Genomic DNA, 9,187 nt, shown 5'->3' on the forward strand with positions numbered 1-9,187 from the left:
GGGCTGGGGCCATGGATTCTTCTCTTCAGTTTTCACAAAGATGTTCCTGCAGATATTTTTTGTGTGATTTTATCTGAGCCTTTAAGAAAAAGAATTTTTAATTCCCTTTAATTAATTTAGTTTCCTGATAAAGTTCATTGTGGTTTTTTTGCAACCAATAATTAAATGAATCAAGCACAGAAAAAGTTGAAGTCGAGCATATCTGTCCTTCTGCCTGCCTAGCTAGAAGGGCATACTTCCCAGGCTCTGGGCAAATTTCCTGATACACTGTGAACATTTGGAGTTCACAGAGTATTAAATAAAACTTTCTGATATATAACAGAGACTGTGATTTACTGGACTATAGACTTTAGAGCTGGACTTGAATTTAGAGCTTTTGCTCTCCCCAGGTCCATGTGAACCTCTGCAAAGTCTCACTCTTTCCTTTCAATGAGGCACTTTTATTTCAAAGAGAGGATGCTTTCCATCCCTGGAAGCTTGCAAGACCAGGCTGGATGGAGCTGTGAGCTGTGAGTGGAAGGTGTCCCTACCCATGGCAGGGGGGTTGGAACTTGATGACTTTCAAGGTTGCTTCTAGCCCAAACTTCTCCATGATTCTAAGGGGCTGTTTCGAGCAATCTCTGGCTGGGGGTGTTTTGGTCAAGAGATCCTCACCATCTGTGTGGACATGGGTGGGAAGTGCAGGGACATGGCCACAGCATTGCAGCCTGCATGTGCCATCAGTCCTGGGTGAAGGCCAGCGATGGCCTCCCTGCCTGTGCGAGGCCCTGCCATGGCTTTAGGCCTGCCTGTATGGCCTGAGAAGGGTGACTGCTGTGCCATAGCCAGACCTGAGGCCAGGCCTGGGGCAGAAGTGAGGTGTCAGGCCCCAGTGCCAGGCCAGGGGACGACGGCGTTGGCTGTCAGGGCCTGCCCAGCCTGTGGGCCAGGCCCCGGGGGGCTTCGCCAGGTAGGTGAACGGAGAGAATTGGGCTCTAACACACTGGGAAGACAGACGAGGCGGGGCTGACGGTAGGCAAGAGGTGGTAACTGGAGCCCTCAGAGAGGCCTCCTGAGTGTGACACAACTCCTGCCCCTGCCACATCCAGAGGATCAAAGGTATTTTGTTGGGGGGTGGGCACTCTGTGTACCTGGTACAACCCAAAGGCACCATGTTGGAGCAGGGAGGAGGGCCTGTCTCCCAGGGCTGCGGGCGAGCAGGGACTGTGGTGTGGGGAAAAGGCAAGGGGAAAGGAAAAGGAGTGGAAGAGAAGAAGAATGACATGGAGAAGGAAAAGGGGTGGGCATGCATAGGCTCCCCGTCCTGGTGTAGGGGATGTTGCTTTTGCTGCTGCAGCCCTTTGCTCCCCCTGACATCATTGGGCCAGTACAGCCATCAGCAAAGGAGCAGAGTTTGACAGACGTCCCTTCTTTACAGGCTTGCTGGGACTGGTCAGGGACCCAGTGTTCCCTGGAGCACTTCAGGAGGCCAGCCTGTAATTCTGTGCACCCTGAAGTCCCCTGCCACTGCCCACCACCTGAGGGAGGAAGTGCTGTTTAGGGAACAGTCCCTTCACCCGCTCGCCCCACTGGAGACCCTGCCCTTGTCTGGGTGGAAGACCCTTCCTAGAAGCCACCCCGACCTCAAAGCCCATGGGCTCCTGGCCAGCCTCTCTCTTGGGATCTGTCTGCTTGGCATCTCCACTGAGGCAGCCCTGGCCAGAGAGACTTTCCCTGCATGGCCCCTTGGGGGAAAGCAGCTGAGGCGAGGCTGCGTGATAGCCACAGCAGCACCTCTCACACCTGCCCGCCCTCGGCTTTTCTCAGTGCACAAGGAAACCTCTGTGAAGGCTGTCAGTTTTCTCAGGCTTTCCTTGCCAGCCAAGACAAGAATCATGGAGGTCTGTGAAGCAAGGTTTGCCTGTGAAATCCTCTGTATGTGTTGTTCCAGAGGCGACTTCAGTACCATTTGTTTGCAAGATTGTGTAGCTGTCATTTGTCTTCAGCTACAAATTCTTCAGGTGTTTCAGCTCATCTGTACTGCATAATCTACTCTTCTGGGCTGCTTTTTGCGAACAAAAGCCTGGAACTTGGGAGAGATGCTTGTGCTCCTTTGCAAATTTGTTTCCTAATGCTTTGCTCAAGGTGGAGATGAGGATTGGTGTCTTTGAGGGGCCACTTTGTTTTATGAATTCAGGCCCTCAAGATTTTTCTGTCTTACCTTCTTTGTTTAGTGATTCTCCTTTCGGTGAGTGGTTATTTCTAGTGTAGTTTGTAGCTGGTCTTTAGTTATATAATCCATGCTGAGGTCCAAAAGCACGAGACATTGAATTAAAGACTTGTTTAAAATAAACTCGTCCTTCCAGTTCAGCAGTTTGTACAGTTGTGGTGTTTTTTTTTTTTTTTTAAACACTGAGAATTTGGGAGTCAGTGCATTCCAGGGAATTCATGTTTCGCTATTGATATTGTGACAGATCCTTACTTAGAGCTGTTGTACCTGTCAGTGCCTTCAGCAGAAATTGAATGCACACCCCCAAGATCCAATACTTCATTGATTTCTTCACCTCTCTTTCTTTATGTGCTTGACTTCTTTGTGTATAGACTTTAAGGATTTTCATGTTACTGTAAGGTTATTTAATTAGGAAAAAAACCCTAACCTCTCAGTAAACGTCAACAGGAATTCCATTCTGCAGCAGTTTCTCTGCAATAACTGCAACATTACCTCAGTCCAGAAGAGGGAACTATTGTTTCATGTATGGCAAGCCCAAGCAAATAGTTCAGAAAACATTCTCACATCTATGGTAAAGGTGAAAATGGGCTTATCTAATGATAATAAAACACGAGGTTTGAAAGCTGAGCTATTTAGAAATTTTAACAAAACAACAAAAGATCGGAGCATATGAATTCCATCTACCTTTGCTTTTAGAGTATTCTCACATTGGTGATTTATATAAAAATATGTAGGTTAAATGGAACTGTTTATCATAGAACAGGAATATCTTAGATCCTATTTGTTTTCTGGCATGTGAAATAAATTATGTTAATTAGGTTACTTTGGTGACATACCTTAATTTGATTTTTTATTGAATGTCTAAGCCTTTCTGGGGAACAGTAGATACCCTATTTAAAAAATCGCATCTTTTCATTTACAGCTTTCTGCTATCAGCTGTTGCCAGAAATCAGAAAGGAGGAGTGTTTTCCTTCTCACGAGGATTCCTTTAAGTGAACAGTCTGGTACTTAGAACTTGGGTGTTATAAATGCCTGAGTTTCTTCAAGAGTACCTTATTGGGAGTGATTTTCTTAAAAAAATTATTGTAATATTCAGTTCGTAGAAGTATAGACTAAGAATTTAACAGCCAGTGCTCTCATAGCTAATATTTGTCTTTGGAGAAGGAGCTCTTTCTTACATCTTCCTAGTGATGATGGTATGTTTCCATCTTTATCTATGTTGGTTTTAGCCTGTATGCCTAACATTAAACAAAGTATTTATACCCTGACATATTGCATGTTCCTGTCACCATGCATAAAATCATGCAAATGAGTGCCAAATAACAAATGAAAGCACAACATGAAGCCATTGAACTACTATCAACTTATTTGGAGCCTGGGACTAGTTATATAGCCAGGGATTGAGAATAGAAATGAATGCTATTGTAACGGTTTTCAGGCAATGTGTGGACGATACGTCCTAGGTAGGGTCTCCCTATCACTAGTGTGTACAAGAAAGTAAGCCTGCTGAACTTCTAAGATGCTAGCTAGCATCTATGATTAGATTTGAATAGAGAACTGAGGGCTACCATAAACTTCCACTTAATGGTTTGTCAGTTAAACCATGCCTTTATTCTCATTGCTGCTGCTAGACAGCAGGGTAATATATTCAGACCAATAAACCCAACCTTGTGTCTCTGTCTTTAGTCCTGCTGATTTGTTGCCTGATGCTGGCAGGTATATTGTGTGGCTTTCTCTGTTTTCTCACTTAGCCTTTGCCAGTTCATCTTGCTGACAAAAAGCAAACCTGATGTAACGTTTTTAATGGTGGCTATCAGGGAGGTGACACCATACAGTGACTTCTGGTTGTGACCAATAAACTAAACACATTTCTTAGGTAACTCCAGATAAAACCAGTGAGGCAGATTTTCAGAGGCTGTATAGCAACACTGCATTTTACAATAGAGCTGTACTGGTGTTTACAGTCTATGGCTAGGAAGAAATGGGCTTGGCCACTTGCAATGAGTTTGTTCTCACTTTTTCTGTGTTTTCTAAGTAATAATATCTACTTTGCATAGTTTTTGTCTTTTGTTCATCTTCCTTTTTATCAGTCCTTGTATCTTCCCACTCATTTTTAAATTTTTCCCTAGGAACAGTGACATAGTGGCAAGACAATTATGGTGGTTTGCCCTATGAACCATTAAAAAAATCACAAGTTACAATTCCAGCTCTTGAATCTAAATGATTGACAGTGATATTCCAAATAGAAAGAACACAGCTTAATTTGCAGTTAAGATGGCAAGACAGTTCACCAACAGTTTAGAGTAGCTCATCTTTTGTCAATAAGCTAAGCAGATAAGACTCCAGATGATACCTTGAGGCTATATTGTAATCTTTCTCCACATATTACTTGTATTTGCATTTACAGCTGTAATTTGCCATGATGTGAAATGCTTTGTAAATTATCTGTGTAAAAGATTTTTTGCTATACAAGCAAACAAATGTATTTCAGATTTAAAAAATCAAGCAAATGTGATCTGGAACTCACTGGGGAGAGTAAGTGTAGTTGACTCCAATGTGTCTTCCTTATTAGCTTATTTGGTTCTAGTTATGTATACAGCAGAGCTGAAAAGGACTAAAGGTGTCATCAATCCATGCCTGTGCCTGAGACAGGATTAACTGCACCTGTGCCATTCCTGGCAGGTGTTTGTCTAGCCTATTAAAAACTTCCAGTGATGGTGATGTGTGCCATCTGTAGGTGATCTATGCCAATGTTTTTCCATCATCATCCTCAGCAAGTTTTACACCAATGTCTTACCTGGCTTTTTCTTTCTGTAACTTCAGGCTGTTACTTTTTGTCCTATTTTGAGAACTATAGAACAGACTATTCCTGTTTTTTTTTTTAATTTATTTATTCTGCAATAGCTCTCTATGCTGCTAAAGATCACTGAGTCCTTCCTCTGTAGGTGAAATTACCCTCAGTACATTCTCTTCTTCCTTGCTGGACTAATCTTACTGATCCTATGGGTCCTTTTAAATTGGTCTCTTCAAATCTTGTGATGCAACACTGTACACAGACTCCCAGAAGACAAGGGTACATTCACAGGTTATCTTGGGTGTAACCCTGTTTCTGACAGCCTGTATGATGCTTGCTTTCCTACAGAAATGCATAAAATCATGCTCAGTATATTCACTGCAATCTGACCTCTCTTCCTGAAGAGTTGCTACATGCTTTCCTCCTCATATTTTTCAGATGGTGATTTCAGCTTGTGTGTAGTATTTCAGGCGTCTTTGTTAAAAGTATTTTCTAAACATCTTGAAATGAAAATACGCCTGAAGAGTAAGGAATGGGAGGTTAGACTCCATCAGTGTGCCATCAGAAATTAACAGATGAAAATTTTCTTCCTGATAGTTATAGTGCTATGTTGAATTACGATAGCTTGGAATCCAGCTGTTATTATCCAGTCTTTATTAGTGGAAAGCAATGAACAAAGTACAGTCATTCTTGCTCAACCATACTCAACAATGTAATCCATGGATTTGGGTGAGTGCCTGCCTGGCTCAAACTTTACTTTCATTTGCCCCTCTTATATTTGTTTATAAAAGGACTGCATACCTTGACATCTTGCTCCCTGGTAGAGGGTATGAGAACGCTCTCTTTGAGTATAGGGTACCATAGAATGGGATCTCTTCCTCATTATGAGGCCTCTTTCTTGAATTTTCAGTATAGACAGAAAGTCTTATATTTTCCTGTTGTAATGAACCACATGTAGTTCACATATAAGAAGAGTAAGTATAAACTACAAATATGCAAAAATGTTGGAGAAAAATCATAAAGTGCTGAGAGAAAGTGAAAATAGGAAAGGGCAAAATGCAAGTAAGTCTTCCTTTTCAGTTCTAAAATAATGACACCCAAATGACACTATGAAAAAACCGGCTGTGGTGAATTCCTTGTCCTGTGATGTCCTCAGATGATGACAAGGTGCTTATTGGATAATATTTTAGCTAAATGTGAGTCACTGGGCCCATTGTGAAAGTGCCTGGGTAAGCTTTTCTGGACTGGGTCATGTAGAAGATCAGATCAGACAGTTTAACAGTCCCTTCAGCCTTAAAATCATTGAATGAGCAAAAGATCAGTGAGAATACAGACTTAACGATGCCAAAGGCAAGTAACGTGGAAGGGAGACTAAAAAGGAGCACAGAAGATGGGACAAATTCAGTACTAATAGGCAACATAGCTTCTGAAGAGGGGAGAATGAATAACAAAGTAAAGGTTCAACTCCACCTTCTGGAGTCAGATGAAAGATTGCTGCAGATTTAAAAACTCCAAGGACTAGGCTCTTAAAATGTCCATAACTCATATGTGACCATTAAGTATATACACTAATACATGTATACACCCCACTCCCCCCTTAAGTAATTGGAGTGCATTTGTTTTGTTTTAAACAATTTTGAAGGATTATCTGGCAGAACTTGAAAATGGGGTTGTCTTCAGCCCATGAGTGAAAGATGTTATGACGCATAACACAGTACCAAGTGTAGTGATAATGGTTGGCTATTTTCTGTGCAGTTGTGGCTTCCTTAGAGATTAAATTAGGAAGCAGATTAAAAAAAAAAAAGTAAACTGTGTCATTTTCGTATTTCAGAGGAAAGCAACATCTTATGTTTGGGAACGGAGAAAGCAGCAGCTGTGTACCATCACAAAGACAACCTATACGCTTCCTGGTAAGGGTGTAAGAGTCATTCTGCTTGTGCACTGCTTGTTAATGTGCAGAGCCATCCTATCTATTGGCATAGGACAGAATATTTCAACTAAGCTGTCAGATGAAAGCACAAATATCTCTTCCAGAAATGAGAAAACCAGACAGCTTTGATAGAGCTTGATTTTACTTCTGACCTTTCAATTGGGGATATGGAGGAAAGGAAGAGAAGATAATGATTTTGATAGCAATACTTCACCATTAAACATGTTCAATGTTCTGGGTCAAAAGCAGCATCCGTCAATACTGCAAGATCACTCAGTGGAGCAGCTGTGGTGGTCCAGCATATGCAGGTTACAAACCATTGCCACATATTAGCCATCTGGGGATGATTGGAAATGCCTGCCATTATCTGCCTGGGGTAGCAATTTGTAGGAGCTACAATGCATTATGATGGATTAGCTCTGCAGCTGAAGGTGTCATGACCCATTTCTCTGCATCTTCTTTGGAATAACACTGCAAAGTAAAGGCTTTTATTGTTGCAGTTTTGGGGCAGGAATCTAATTTGCAGTGATGCTGTAGGACAGAAGAGAGGAAACGCTTAGATAGCCACTGTGCCTGTGAACTAAGCATGCACTTCAGTTCTGCCACTTGGCTGTTGTTATGCTTACCTGCTTCAGGGTATTCCCTAGCTAGGAATTGTTTACATATTTCCATGCACTCAGGAGCTAAGCCATTAACACCAGTCCAGGACTTGTTTGGCAGGGTGTTTCTTCAAGGGTTGGTAACCTGCTTTCTCATTTCCACCTGTCCTTCTCCAACTGTCTATGCTTTTGCTGACTTTCTCAACTGTCATCAGTCTTATGCTACTCTGATACCTGGCAGCCCAGTTCCTTATGGTTCCTCAGGGAAGGCAGAAGGTACTGTGGTACCACTCTACGACACTGGCTTGCACTGTCTTATAAGGAGTGTTAGCCCTCCATTATATTTTTATCCTTCATGAGATCCTTTCTGAGGGATCTCTCAGTCACTCTGACGGCTGCAGGACTGTTGATGAGCAATTGTTATGACAGTTTTTCTTTTTCTTATCTCATTTCTATGTTCTCTTACCTTCTTCTCATTCTGCCTCATTCCAGTAGGTTGTACAATGAGTAGACAGTTCTACTGTGATACAGTTCAAGGGTTTGTTACCTTTCTCCTAATACCACATGGAGAAATACAGATGCTTGGTTGGGTGATGAATCTACACAAATATATGCATATAAACATGTGTATGTATACTCTCATGCACATGTACACACACTAACACACACTACTGCCGATGCATATGTAAGTACTTTGGTAGTAGTTTGCTTTCAGTGTGGAGCTGAGCATGTTTACATCATTTATGAAGCAGGCAGCAATAGGAAGTTTTGTACTTTTAAAAAGAGCCTGGATGGTATGCCTTTTTATTTACTTTTTAAAAGCAGAATCATATCTGGCTGTTTGGATCCCAGCTACTCTTTCCTCCTCACCACTGCTCTGACCTCTGTTCAAGCCAGTTTCCCCAAAACATCAAGGAAAATACCGTAACATATTTATTGGATTGACTCCTCAGGCTGTTGCTGACTCTTGGCTGATCTTTCAGTCTCCCAGCTCAAGCAAATAACTACAGCAGACCCTCTGATTAAAAATCTTTCAAGTTGGCTTAATTTTGTGTAAGGAGGAACAAAGCAGTCTACAGCATGAAGCAGGGTGTTCCTACACTTCTGTCCTTTCTTTGGGTCAGGTGAGTGAGCTTTTTGGACAGAAATGCAGAACATCTGTGAGGATGCTTTCTTGGTCTCAGAAACTCCTTCAAAGTCCTGCATCTTCTGGCAGGTTTTGTCCTTCTCCCAAGAAACAGAGAACAGGTGATTTCTACTTTCTGGGATCAGATCCCTCTTTAACTTCTTTTGCTGGAATTTGGACCCGAACCTGAGCAGTGGTTAGTGTGCATTACCTTCCACTAGAGCAAAACAACTTCTTGGCTGGTTTATCTCATAGCACTTATACTCTCTCATGTTGACATTGGCATCGGTAACTGCATGTCTTCAGACCTGAATGATTTCCTCTGCAGTGACATATACCTAGTCCTATGCAAAAATGACAGCATTAGCAACAGGACAGCAGTTACTTTGATGGGGACAGAGCTGACATGGCTATAAGAAACCTGCTGTCCAGATGATTCTGTAAGAGTTCATACAGTATTCTTGCCCCATAAGACTCAGAAAACATTCTTAAGCTGCAGACTCCCTATGACAAGTAGATAGACTTTATA

This window comes from Falco cherrug, chromosome Z (genome assembly GCF_023634085.1).
Source record: "Falco cherrug isolate bFalChe1 chromosome Z, bFalChe1.pri, whole genome shotgun sequence".
In the NCBI taxonomy this organism is placed as follows: Eukaryota; Metazoa; Chordata; class Aves; order Falconiformes; family Falconidae; genus Falco; species Falco cherrug.